The sequence below is a fragment of the Balaenoptera acutorostrata genome, chromosome 1, assembly GCF_949987535.1.
Source record: "Balaenoptera acutorostrata chromosome 1, mBalAcu1.1, whole genome shotgun sequence".
NCBI lineage: Eukaryota > Metazoa > Chordata > Mammalia > Artiodactyla > Balaenopteridae > Balaenoptera > Balaenoptera acutorostrata.
This window is the reverse complement of record NC_080064.1, coordinates 36,216,739-36,231,484: the sequence shown is the minus strand read 5'-3', so window position 1 is coordinate 36,231,484 and position 14,746 is coordinate 36,216,739. Positions and strand designations below refer to the sequence as shown.

Below are 14,746 nucleotides of genomic sequence, written 5' to 3'. Positions count from 1 at the left end.
CGCGATGAAGAGGGGCCCCCGCTTGCCACAACTGGAGAAAGCCCTCGCACAGAAACGAAGACCCAACACAGCCAAAATCAATCAATCAATCAATCAATCAAAACATACGCATCTGATTCAAGATCCTCATTAAAAAAAAAAAAAAAAAAAAAAATTATAAAAGAATACACTTCCTATTATGTTTCATTCACATCCAAGTGGTTGGAATACCCAAGTGATTTTTTTCTGAGTACATGAGTGGATACATTAGCCCTTCTGCTGAAAAATACTGTAGAGAAAATAACCTCCATAATAGATGTCTTGTGGTTGTCAATAATTGTGCTGCTCATCCACCTGGCATTACCAAGAATAGCAGTTAACATTTGTGTTGTGTTCTTACCACCAAGTATGACATTGTTGCTGCAACTGCGTGACCAAGGCCCAATAGCCACAATTAAGGCTTACTGTATGCAAAAATGTGATGCATTTTATTATAAATGCCACTGACAGAGAGGGCAACTCCAGAGCATTATGAGAGATCTGGAAAAATTAAAACATAAAATTGGCAATTGCTAGACTCACAGATATAGAGAACAAACAAGTGGTTACTAGTGGGGAAAGGGAAGGCGTGAGGGGCAATACAGGGGTAGGGGGAAGAAAAGGTTATTATGGGATTATATGAAATCATGTGTGTGAAACTTTTGAAAACTGTAAAGCACTATAGAATATAAAGAATCTTCCATTCAATAAATAAATAAATAAAAATTAAAAATAAAACAAATAAATAAATAAAATTGGCTACTGCTAAATCTGGAGATGCTTTCATTAGGCTAAAAGTCTTGGTGGGAAATGGCACTTGGAAGAGACTGTGTCCTGAAGTAATGAGCAATTTTAAAGGCTTCAAATCAACAATAAATATGGCAACAGTGACTATGGCTAAGGAGGCTGGGTTTGTGGAAGCTGATAAAGATGCTGAAGAGGTTTTAGCATCCCATGACCAAGAACTGACACACCAAGAGCTGATGCAACTGCAAGAGTAAAAGATATAGGTTGAAACTGAACTCAGTAGCAAACAGCCCATGAGTGAAGTCAACCAGAAACTGAATGTAAAGCACTTACATGAGATTTTCACTATGAACGACAGTGCTGCAATGATTGCAGAAAAGTATGACTTTAATTTTGAAAGGACACACAAGTTTAGGGCAGGTTTGCAGGATGTTTTGAGTGTCTATAAAGAATTGTATGATAGAAAAACACGTGAGGCTAAGCAATCAAGCATACTGTCCTATTCAAGCCTGTCATGTCAGCCACAGCACACAATGAACCTCAACCTTTGACATCAAGGCAGACAGCCATAGAAGGTGTAGACATAACTGACCTGCCTGGTCTGATGGATTCAGACAATGATGAGATGTTGAGAAATGACCCTCTTCCCCTCTCTCCTACACCCTCGTCTCCTATACTTCCCACCACCCCAACCTCCAATGATTCAGCCTAACACACCATCACCACCACCTCTTAGCCTTCCAGTGTGCTTGCTGTCTTCCTGACTCTGGTGAGGGAAACTACACCATAAATACATTATTTCTAATTTATACAGGCTATGTATTTATCACGTCATTCCTGCTTTTACTATATGTTAGCGTTATTTTAGGTTTTAACTGTTATTTGGCATGATTTGGTAAATTATTTTTTGGGTCTGAGAACACTCAAAAAGTTTTCCATATAAATTAAAGGTACTTGCTTCTTCACTTTCTACCATTTTGGCTTACGAAAGGTTTCATAGGAATGTTCTACTTTCAGATAGCAGGGGAAACATGTATCTGTTGAAATTTACTACATTCACACACCTTGACTCCACATTTCTATTTCTATGACTTTTTCCAAGAGTAACACTCCAACAACTATTTTGAAAGATAAGTATCAATACATGGATGTTTATTAGCAACACTGATTATAAGAGCAAAATACTAGAAACAGCTCAAATGTCCATCGATAGGGAACCAGACAAATACATTATGGTACATGTACACAGTGATATTTATATCATTGCTATCACTGAGGTCTCGGCAGGAAGTAGACAGCACATGAAAAGGAGTTAACCAAAGGAATTAATGACAAGATTTTTTGTAGGGTTAGAGGAACTACCCAGGGGCAGTGACACATCCAGGAACTAGCAACAGTAGGAAGCTACTCCTACCTTGGAGCTGAAAAGGCAAAGAGAAAGAAGGGAGATACTGGAGCACAGCAAGAGCTGGCTGGAGAAGAGAGGCCAGCCAACAGGAGCAGTGGCCACAGAGGAACACATCTTCTACTACGGCCATGGCAAGGGACAGTAGGGGACAATAAACACTGACTTCTCTCACCACTGGTCCTCTGATCCCCATCAGTGCCTTTCATCAGCTGATCCCAACTGGAAGCCAGAAGGCAAGGAAGCCCAGATGGTACAGTTTGTAGAGGTCAGCCACCAGCACACAGAGGAAAGGTGGACAATGGATTTTTTTTTTTTTTTGGCTGCATTGGGTCTTCGTTGTTGCACGAGGGCTTTCTCTAGTTGCAGCGAGCAGAGGCTACTTTTCGTTGCGGTGCGTGGGCTTCTCACTGCGGTGGATTCTCTTGTTGTGAAGCACGGGCTCTAGGCGCACAGGCTTCAGTAGTTGTGGCGCATGGGCTTCAGTAGTTGTGTCATGCGGGCTTCAGTAGTTGTGCCTCACGGGCTCTAGAGCTCAGGCTCAGTAGTTGTGGTGCACAGGCTTAGTTGCTCCGTGGCATGTGGGATCCTCCCGGACCAGGGCTCGAACCCATGTCCCCTGCATTGGCAGGTGGACTCTCAACCACTGCGCCACCAGGGAAACCCTACAATGGATTGATGAAGGCAGGAATATAACAAGTATAGAATATGATGTAACAGTTAACAGAATGAGACACACAGGCATGTCCTGACATAGAAAACTAGCTAGAGTATACTGTTAAGTGAAAAAAAAATCTTGTAGAATAGTACGTATGTGAATGTATGTATGGCCCCATACTGGTGGTAACAAACAAGGAAGACAGTAATATTTAAAATTAAGGTTAAGGGCTTCCCTGGTGGCGCAGTGGTTGAGAATCTGCCTGCCAATGCAGGGGACACGGGTTCGAGCCCTGGTCTGGGAAGATCCCACATGCCGTGGACCAACTGGGCCCGTGAGCCACAACTACTGAGCCTGCGCATCTGGAGTCTGTGCTCTGCAACAAGAGAAGCCGTGATAGTGAGAGGCCCGCGCACCGCGATGAAGAATGGCCCCCGCCTGCCGCAACTAGAAAAAGCCCTCGCACAGAAACGAAGACCCAACACAGCCAAAAATAAAATCAATTAATTAATTAATTTAAAAAAATTTTTTTAAATGAATGCATATATATGTATACCTGAGTCACTTTGCTGTACAGCAGTAATTAACTGAGTCACTTTGCTGTACAGCAGTAATTAACACAACACTGTAATTCAACTATACTTCAATAAAAAATAAATTAAAAAAAAAAATTAAGGTTAAGAAGGAAGTACATAGATAAAAGAATACACACCAAGCTGTTGACAGTAATTACCTCTGAAAAGTGGGTTTGGAAAGGGTATTTTTCACGATGTATTTGTATATTTAACTTTAATATTTGTACTCATGCAAGTAATAAATGTACAAAGTTTTCAAAGTGAAATAGAAATTGGAGGCTTGCACTTCCAGTAGCACAAAGGACATGTACTCTGTCCAATCCTCCCACAAAAACGAGAAATTTAAGGTATAAACAGCCTGCCTACAAAAAGCAGGTGGTTCTTGGAAAGATTTTTCTTTCCTTTTAAAAGGGGACTGAAGTGGCTGCTCCCAGCCCTTCCCCCTTCCTTCTGTCCTGAATGCAGATGTGACATCTGAACTGCCACAGCCATACTGTGACTTCAACCTAAAGCTCTGGCAGACACACGACCGTCAGTCAGTCAACGAATTTACCCATTTGTTCAACAGATATGACAGTGAGAATGGCGAACTAATCACCTATTTTATTTCTGACTTTTCCATTAAGGAAAAAGATTTTCAAATAAAGAGGTAGAACAAACAGCCTAAACAGGAAACTGATCTCCAGAAGTGGATGACATACAAAGAAGCAAGTACTAGCTTAAAATAAGCCAAAACCTCCAAGACAAGGAGGAGTACAACATCTCGATATTCGGAAAGAGATGAAATTTCAAACTCACTGCGAGGACAAAAGCTTGACAACACATTCTAGTGGTGAGGTTGTGGGGAGAACGCCCATACATTGCTGCTGGCAGGAGGGATTTGGCAGTATCTAACAAAATCATACATGCTTCTACCCTTTAACCCAATGATCTCACTTCTAAGAAACTATCCCAAAGATACACTGACAAAAATACAAAAAGACTTATGCACGTGGCTACTTACTGCAGCACTATTTGTAATATAAGAGAAAAAACCCTTCAGTAAGAATTGAATAAACTCTGGTGTATTCACAAAACAGAGGATTATGCAGCCATAAAAAGGAATGAGGGGGCTTCCCTGGTGGTGCAGCGGTAAAGAATCCACCTTACAATGCAGGGGACGCGGGTTCAATCCCTGGTCTGGGAACTAAAATCCCACATGCCGCGGGGCAACTAAGCCCGCACGCCGTAACTACTGAGCTCGCGCGCCTCAACTAGAGCCCGTGTGCCGCAAACTACAGAGCCCACGTACCCTGGAGCCCGTGTGCCGCAACTAGAGAGAGAAAACACGCATACCACAACTACAGAGAAGCCTGCACACCACGACGAAAGATCCCACGTGCCTCAGCAAGGATCCCGCGTGCGCAAATAAGACCTGACACAACCAAAAATAAATAAAATAAATAAATAATAAAAATAAATAAATCTTAAAAGGAATGAGCTCTCTCCCTCTCTTCCTTTCTGAATAATTTAATCTAAAAGCCATTAGGCTTTAGGGGCCAAGCAAGGTAGGCACATATATCTGGAGTGAAGAGGGGGAGGAGCATCAGGCCATCATGATAAGTCTGGGGGTATGGCAGGAGGTGATAAGGGACTGACCAAATAAGTAAATATACTGAGGCTAACAGGAGCCAGATTTCTCAATGATGGAGAAGTGAGTTGAAAGTGTGGAAAAAGAAAAACTAGAATAAATCTTTTGGGTTGTATTGGAATTGAAGGTATCAGTGTGAACTGATGGTTTTCAATATATACACATATAAAAATATAAAAATAACTATAGATGTGGACAATGTATGTGTGCTTTTGTGTATGTACATGCTTGTAAGCCCTAGCTCTGTCCACTGAAAGGGCCCGGCAGCAATCATATCCCAGTAGCAATGAGCACACCTAGCACCTAGATCTTGGTTTTTAAATACTATTCTCCACTATGTAATAGGAACCAGGGGTCCCTGGAAGAATGGCTGATTCCAGGGCTGAGGCAGAGAAGGCACTATCAAGATAAGCCTGAAAGTAGGAAAGTGCTCAGAGTGCCATGTGAAAAGGAAAATGCAGTCAGCTTGAGGGGCTCCTAATGGCCAGGTCTGGGGCAATTTAGACTGATAATAACAGATTATGACCCATTAAATAAGAATTTAATAAATGAGGAGAGGAAAAAGCTCTCCCTTAGAGTGGAATGAGTGTAGAATAATGTAATTAGAAAATCACCATTTAGGGCTTCCCTGGTGGCGCAGTGGTTGAGAATCTGCCTGCTAATGCAGGAGACACGGGTTCGAGCCCTGGTCTGGGAAGATCCCACATGCCATGGAGCAGCTGGGCCCGTGAGCCACAGCTGCTGAGCCTGCGCGTCTGGAGCCTGTGCCCCGCAACGGGAGGGGCCGCGATAGTGAAAGGCCCGCGCACCGCGATGAAGAGCGGTCCCCGCACCGCGATGAAGAGTGGCCCCCACTTGCCGCAACTAGAGAAAGCCCTCGCACAAACCGAAGACCCAGCACAGCCAAAAATAAATAAATAAAATAAAATAAAAAAAAGAAAATCACCATTTAGCAATCATTTTAGTAATAATTCAGCTAAGAAACATCAAAGGATGCTAAAATTAGTAAGTAATATTTTGAGAAATGGGATATTATATCATCTTAAAGTATCTCCCCACAAGATAATTATTAATTACAGAGAGGAAAAGAGTAATTTTACAAGGCAGAAATCTGATAGAAACCACCATAGACTAGCTGAAGGATATATGGGAGTACTTGTAATATTTTTGCAACTTATTTGTAAGTCTGAAATTATTTCAAAATTAAAAGTTAAAAAAGAGGGCTTCCCTGGTGGCACAGTGGTTGAGAATCTGCCTGCCAATGCAGGGGACACAGGTTCGAGCCCTGGTCTGGGAAGGTCCCACATGCCGCGGAGCAAATGGGCCTGTGAACCACAACTACTGAGCCTGCGCGTCTGGACCCTGTGCTCCACAACAGGAGAGGCCACGATAGTGAGAGGTCCACACACCGCGATGAAGAGTGGCCCCCGCTCACCGCAACTAGAGGAAAGCCCTCACACAGAAACGAAGACCCAATGAACACAGCCAAAAACACATAAATAAATAAATTTATTTTTTAAAAAAAAAAGTTAAAAAAGAAAACAACTTTAACCAAATGCACAAATAAATGTTCAAATAAACATCAAATGAGATTATGCAGCCAATTAAGATGTTGTTTATGAAACAATTTTAATGACATGTAAAAATGTTTATGCTATAGTAATGAAAAAAGTTGATACAAGTATCATATACTCAACTATTAAAAAAGAAAGAAAGAAAGAAAGAAAAAGACCAGAATAAAAACATAAGAACACTAACAGATGAGTGCAGAGAATTTTTCTGGCTGCGGGAGGGTACCTGGCCTCCCTGCACAGCCATAAAAAAAAAGCACGCAGGTAAAGAGCTACAAGTGCTCACAGCAAACTCTCTTCAGCATGTAGAGGGAATGCAGCAGCTGGACTCATTCCCTCCTCATGCATTCATCTTATCTCAGAGAAGGATGTGTCTCTCTTCTGTTCAAAACTAATGTAACAAACACCAAGTGCCAGGGATTATGCAAGGCACAGAAGACACTAAGACAATCAGATTTAGACCCTGCCCTAGAGGAGTCTGACTTCTCACTCCCCATTCATTCTTCCACCCACCACAATCTGATCTGGCTTCCAATCCTACCTGTTGCCCAACTCTAGACACAATTAATATAATTTGTACACATTCCAAAAAGTAATATATACTAAAGACATAATGTGTGTGTGTGTGTTTGTGCGTATATATAGACAGAAAGAGAGACAGAGGAGGGGGGACAGAGGAGAGGAGCGGGAGGGGGAGGGGGGGAAAGAGAGAGAGAGAGAGAGAGGGAGAGGAGAGAGAAAGAGAGACAGAGGGAGGGAGAGAGAGAGGGAGCGCACGAGCAATTTTAAATGGAGAGAGAAGCTTGGGGTGCTGTCTCAGGCTTTTTATATTCTCATTCCACAGATATCCCCAAGGCAATCTCATTCCACTTCCATGACTACAATTACCATCCTTAACCGAAATTTTATATATTCCATCCAGATACTTCTTCTAAGTTCCATGTCCATTTATTTAACTTTTGCGGGGGGGGGGGCCTTACCGTGCAGCTTGCAGAATCTCAGTTTCCCGACCAGGGGCTGAACCCAGGCCCCGGCACTGAAAGCCCAGAATCCTAACACCAGGCCACCAGGGAACTCCCTCCATTTATTTAATTTCTGTATCATCATCTAGATGTTTCACAGATGTCTCAGACTTCCCCAAAAACCCTCCTCTTTCTCCAGTATTCACTATCTCAATAAAAGGCAACACCTTCACAAGTGCTTCTGTCAAAAACCTGGAAATTATCCTTGACACTACCCTCCTTCTCACTCTCACCCTCCATATATAATCAGTCATCCAGCCCTGTGAGTTTTACCTCTTAAATACTTCTTAAATCCATCCGTCCCTCTATCTCCACTGTTACCATCGTATTTCAAGTCACTATAACCCTTTGTTTGGGCTACAACTATAACCTCCTAATAAGCCTCCCATGTCCATTCTTTTGTGTGTGATAAATTTGACATGTTACATTTCATAAATTTAAGGTGTATAGTGTGTTACTTTGATATATTTATATACTGTAACATGACTGCCATTTAAGCAATATTTATCACATTACATTATAGTACAATATTATTGTTTGTATTCATTATACTGTATGTTAGATCTCTATGGCTTGTTTACTACTTGCTACAAGTTTCTACCCTTAACCATCATCAGACTTATTCCCCCATCCCTCAACCTCTGGTAACCTCCATTTACTCTGCTTTTGTACAGGTTTGCTTTTCAGATTCCATATATAAGTGATATTGTGCAGTACTTGTCCTTCCCTGACTTATCTCACTTAACATAATGTGCTCAAGGTCCATCCCTGTTGTCACAAATGGCAGGACAGCCTCCTTTCTCATGGCTGAATAAATATTCTATTGTGTATATGTACCATATCTTTTTTTATCCATTTATCTATTGATGGGCATTTGGGTTGTTTCCATATCTTGGCTATTATGAATAACGCTGTGATAAACAGGTGTGTATGTATATTTCATCCTGTTTTCATTTCCTTTGGGTACTTCCATATTCATTTTTTTTTAATAGACTTTTACTTTTTTTTTTTAAGTATTTGTTTTTTGTTTTTTGTTTTTTATTTATTTATGGCTGTGTTGGGTCTTCGTTTCTGTGAGAGGGCTTTCTCTAGTTGTGGCAAGCGGGGACCACTCTTCATCGCGGTGCGCAGGCCTCTCACTATCGCGGCCTCTCTTGTTGCGGAGCACAGGCTCCAGACGCGCAGGCTCAGTAATTGTGGCTCATGGGCCCAGCTGCTCCGCGGCACGTGGGATCTTCCCAGACCAGGGCTTGAACCCGTGTCCCCTGCATTGGCAGGCAGACTCTCAACCACTGCGCCACCAGGGAAGCCCCCATATTCATTCTTGATCCTCTTCAATTCATTCTCCGCATAGCAGCCAATGTGGATCTATTTTATTCCCAGATTTAAACTTTGTAAATCTCCCACTGTCTTTAGGGTAAAGTCCCAAACCCCTTAACAGGGCCTATAAGACTCTGCATGATCTGGCCCCTGCCCACATCTCCTCCCATCCCCATCTCTCTTACCATCTCTTACCACCTTACCTCTGTGAGTCTGCAACAATGAACGTCTTTCAGTGTTTTGAACTTGTCATGCTGTCTCCTAATGTCAGGCTGAAACCTTGACCTTACCACTTCACCTAACCAACTGCCACTCTGCCTTTAAGTCTCAGCTTAAAAGTTAATTCCACAGGGAAACCTTACCCGGCTCCACACTTTAGGCTAGGTCTCCCTATTAGAAATTCCCACAGCACCCATATATCCCCATCCATTACATAATGCATTTATACTCAGGAGTATTTACAGTAATTTGCTTAAAATTTTATTCTGGCTAATCTAGGCAGTGAACAGGTCTATTTTATTCACCATTGCATCCCTGGTAGGTATTCAAAAACTATCTGCTCACTGACCAAATGTTCAGTCACTTATAGTCTGCTCAAAAAAAGGTAAAAAAGGTACATAAAACTAGGTTATTTTAATTAGCCATAAAAGAAAATTACAAAAAAATTTGAACTCACTGAAACAAAGTACACCAAACTCCTGTCATTTCTAAAACATCCTACAATGTGGTTATTTTCTAAACTATACTTGGCAACAATTTTTAGTCTGAAATGTTAGAATTTTGCTGACCTTCAAATAGCAGCCATAATGAATATGAACTCAATTATGACAAAATTACACAGAGCAAAAGCCACAAAGTATTTCCTGAACATGTCTCCTGTGAGTATTTTTGAGGCAAGCTAATTAGAAGCTATTACGTACTATTTATTACCCAGCTTCCTGAACAAGTTACTGAAAAGATCAATTTTTTAAAATGGTTTTGCTGAATGTACACTTCCTTTTCAGACTTTATGCACGACTAAGCAGATTTAAGTAGTTAATTAACATGCAATATATTACATTATTCTATGCAGAAGAATTGTGTATTTTCTAATTGCAAGTCAATGCAAGGGATAAAATAATTAATACTGCTAATATTCACACAGTACTTACTGCAGACTAGCCACAGTTCTAAAAGTTCTATATGCTTTAATTCACTGAATCTTCTCAACAATCCTACGAGGTTATCATTATCATTATATAGAGAATAAACTGAGGCACACAGAGAGAAAATTATCTTATCTAAGATCATAGAGCTAGTAAGAGGCAGACTGATGATTCAAATCCAAATGATCTGACTTGAGTCATGTAATTTTTTTCATTTGAAGAGGCTATATGGTACAGAACAAAAATGAAACAGAACCAGTGAAGAATCTAAACAAAAGTGGAAGAAAGGAAGGGGGAGGGTCAAGGGGAAGTGTGGTAAATGAAGAGCACACAACAGAAAAAACTTTGTCACAGGATGGATACATATCATTAACAAAGGTTCTACCAGCCCCACACCCACTCCCAAAAGGCTCTATAAAACAAGAGGTAACTAAGAGCCAAGATTAAAGGGAGAGCCTCAGGGAAAAAATAGTGAAACAACATTTTTTAAGTAAAATTAGCACTCAGGAAAAGTGAAGAAAGAAAAATAACACCACCACAAAAACAAAAGCCTCAATGAAAGAGAACAATTAAGAACTGCTGAAAACACAGTAAGTCATGAAGGCCATGGGGGATAAAAAATGAGGAAGATAAAATGAAAAAGAATAAAAAGTTTAAAAGGATTACCAAAACAAACCCAAACAAAAAACAAAAACAAAAATACAATAGTTGCCATAGGAGATCCAGCACAGGTATGATTGGTGTCTGAAAAAGAGAACCAAGCATACAGAACAAAAAAAAGATATGCAAAAATGGATAATCAGAGAGAACTGGGCTGAGGGCAAATTGGCCCAAAAATACAGAGTCCCAGCTTCTCTGAGCCCCCATAACCAAGGTGGCAAGGATAACCTGAAGATCTGCAAAGGGAATTAAAAAGCTAAGGGTATGCTGAGGTTCAGATTACCCACTGTGTGGATTACAGACTTATTGCCTCTTAGCTCCAAATTCATCCTTTTTGCTTGCTCCGTGAAAATGGATCTGGGCCCTTTAAATATTTTCCTTTTGCTAGTTGACATGATGTCAAGCTTTGTCACTAGAGGGTGCTGGAAAGCCATGGCTTCTGGGTTCTAGTGTGTTCCAGTGTGTTCCTCTCGGTAGGCTCCTGCAGCACACAGGACTTTTCCAGTGGACAGCAGTCAGCAGTGAGCAGCAGCCAACAGCTGCCCTCAGCACTTCTCTTGGGCAGTTTTGTAGCAGAGTACCTCTGGTGAGACGTCTCTCTGTAAACAGCTTTCCCCAGTACCCAAGACGGCAGATTTCTGGCAAGCTCCACCATGCAGCATCACAGTGGCTCATCTGCAATCCAGTGAGCCACTGTCATGTCCACTACACCAAAGTCTGAATCTCAGCCTGTGGTGGGTGTGAGGCAGGTTGGGGGGCTCTTTGTTGAGCGCTCTAGCTCATCCCTGAGGTGGCGGCTGCTCCTTGGATCTGTTTCTATATTCTCTAGAGTTCTCTTTACTTCTTTTTGACAGGGTTATTGAGATATCATTCGCACACTATACAATTGACCCATTCAAAGTATACCTTTCGATGGCTTTTAGTATTTTCAGAGTTGTGCAAACATGACCACAATCAATTTTAGAACATTTCTATTACCCCGAAATGATTCCCCACACCCCTCAGCTGTCATCCCCTACAAACCTCCAGCCCTAAGCAACCACTAAACTACTTTGTTCTATAGACTAGGCAAATGTCTATAGATATTTTATATAAATGGAATCAAACAATATGTGGTCCTTTGTGACAGGCTTCTTTCACTTAGCACAATGTTTTTAAGGTTTGTGCACATCAGTACTTTATTGCTTTTTATTGCCAAATAACATTCCATTATATGGACCATCTTTTATTTATCCATTTGTCAGTTGATGGACATATGGGCTGTTTCCACCTTTTGGCTGAATAATGCTGCAATGCATATTCATGTACAAATTTTTATAGGGACATAAGTTCTAATTTCTCTTGGGTATATATGTAGGAGTGAAATATACCCAGGTCATACAGTAACTCTATGTTTAACTACTTGAGGAAATGCCACTGTTTTCCCACCAGTGTATGAGAGCTCTGATTTCTCCACACCTGTGCCAACACTCCTTATTATCTGTCTTTTTGATTATAGCCATCCTAGTGGGCGGGTAGGAAGAGGTATCTCATTGTGGTTTTGATTTGCATTCCCCTGATGGCTAATGATGTTGAGCATCTTTCCAAGTGCTTATTTCTTTACTACTTACTAGCTAATCTCATGTTACTCCAATTCAGTTAAAGTTAATAATCCTTACATTAAACTCTACCTGCTGAAAGTACCACGTGATTGGACCTAGACTTGTGTAACACGGGCAGTCAGTGACTTTCTGAGTACAAATTAGATATCTACACCAAGGTTTTAAAAATGGAAGGCAGAAGAGTACAACTGAAAAGATTTTGTCCCTGGTCAGATGTTCCCTTTGTTAGTAGCTGAGAAAAAAGCCTAGGGGAGAGGGGTAAAAATCCAAGGAAACAGAACTTTCAGTTTTGCATGTTTTAGTTCATTTCTGTTTTTACAAACACACACAAAAAAGCCTTTCTGAATAAGAGCTGTTAATGCTTGGTTTTATTGGGTTTCTGATTATTTGTTTTAATGGTATGTTCAGAGGACAAGCTTCTAGACATAATTCTTTATTTGGAAAAGTTGACTCCAATCAGTCTTGAGAAAATTCAACTGGAATATTTGAAAAGATGACCTTGCTTTGGGCCAGCTGAGATAAAATGGTGGGGACTGGTGTTGAAGGTGGTTGGGAGATGGCAGTATGTCCAGAAAACTGGAAACAGAAGGTTGCAGCACAAAAGCAGTCAAGAACAATACTTAAACATGGACACGGCTGTGTTCCAATAAAACCTGCAGGCCTGTCTGCTGGCCCCTGCTATGCATGGTATATAGACACACAACATGTAGCAAAACCACAAGAGCATAAAAACATGAATGGGAATTTTAGAACTTTAAATGCAAGATAGTGTTTTCTCTGGTGAAGGACGGAGGAGACCACGGAAAAATACATGAGGCTTTTACTGGAACTGTAATGTTCTGTTTCTTAAAAAAAAACAAAAACAAAAACTGACGTAATATGGCATATTAAGATTTGGTGATGGGTATCATCATATTGTTCTGTTCCTGTATGTGTAAAATACATCATTAGAAAACACAAGATAAATGTTCCCTTTCATTGCTATTATGTCTCTGAGACTTCAGATGTCTTAGGCCTATGTAGTAGTTCCACATTGTTTATCTGCTCATATCCTTTTATAAAAAGGGCAAGGAAAAAAATATAATATTGCAGAATAACTACGCTGGAACCACGATGGAAGCTATGCCAGTCCAGGCAGAAGCCATTATTACACACTTGAGTATAGCAGTAGGAACACAGTGTGGTACCTGCCCTCGAGAACAGTGTGATGCATGCAGTTAAACAGGTACAGACATTATGAGGTGGTGGAAATTTATAACTGTCTGTGAGGTTTCAGAAAAGCTTCAGTGAAGAAGCTGAAGCAGTAAAAAGGTAGAGAGGCTTCAGATGCCATGCTAAGGGGTCTGAAATTTATCCCACTGGCAATGGAGAACCAGTGAAGGGAGTAAGTAAATGACATAGTCACACCTGTATTTTAGAAAGATCACTTGAGTCGCAATACAGAGGACAGCCTGGAAAAGGCCAAGCAAGAGCAAGAAGAGGGTGTTGTAACAGCCCAGGCCATTCACTGTCAGAGAGAACAGACATCTCAAAGGCACACAAAGATTCACCAAGGTAACAAAAGAAAACACCAGTACTCCTGTTTATAAACTTTTCTGATATTTAATTTCAGTGGACACTGGCCTCCTCAAACAATCCCTATGTCAGACATCTTGGGGCATATGAGGTTCAGGAAGAAGCCTCAAAAAGTGTGAAAGTTCCAGAGCATGGGGGGTAATGGTACCATTACTTACCATTTGCTTCGTGATGCAGTGCAGTTTATGCATTAAGTGATAACAATGTGGTTAATTTCATAAAAATTGGATCCTATTTTAAATAAATAGGATCATAACTAAACTTGACAATGAGATGGTGAGTAACCATGAAACTCTTGTGCCTCAAAGAAGTTCTCTGGTTATCATCTGGCCAAGCATGTATAAGACTTCCAGAACTTAAAGAGCAGTTGCATATTCTTCTTTTACAAACATACTGGTGTTCCAAGTTTGCTAAACTTTTCTGGGATGGCAAATGTCTGTTAATAGTATGGCACCTAGAAGATTTTCCAAAAATACACACATCTGTCCTTTCAAGGTGAAGAACATGTCTTCACAAAAACTAGAAACTAGTTTTGTTTGTTTGTTTGTTTTTAAAGAAAATACATTGAGTGCATTTTGAAAACAGATGTTTGGCAGTGTTTCCATCCTTATGTTATTTTGTTGCCAAAAAGATGTAAAAGTGTCATTTATAAAAACTCTCATATCTACATGCCAGCAGTTCTCAAACTGTGGTCCAAGGACCCCAGACAGTCCCCAATACCCTTTCAGTGGATCTGAAACAGGAGGGAAGGGGGCAGGGCACAACCTTTGAAAGAATGGCATAGCCCTAGAACATGACATAAACTGATTAGAACCAAAT

At 40.8% G+C, this 14,746-nt stretch overlaps 1 protein-coding gene across 5 annotated transcripts in view; it reads right to left on the bottom strand.

Annotated features, from left to right (window-relative positions):
• Nucleotides 1-14,746, bottom strand: part of ST3GAL3 (ST3 beta-galactoside alpha-2,3-sialyltransferase 3) — a 239,793-nt gene that overhangs the window by 217,527 nt on the left and 7,520 nt on the right. The window contains exon 1 of one of the 5 annotated variants that reach the window (XM_057557901.1): nt 2,346-2,362. The exons of the other annotated variants lie outside the window; for them this stretch is intronic. The gene's annotated coding sequence lies outside the window, so the exon portion shown is untranslated. Of the gene's footprint in view, nt 1-2,345; nt 2,363-14,746 lie in introns of those variants that run through there. 5 annotated transcript variants of the gene reach the window in all.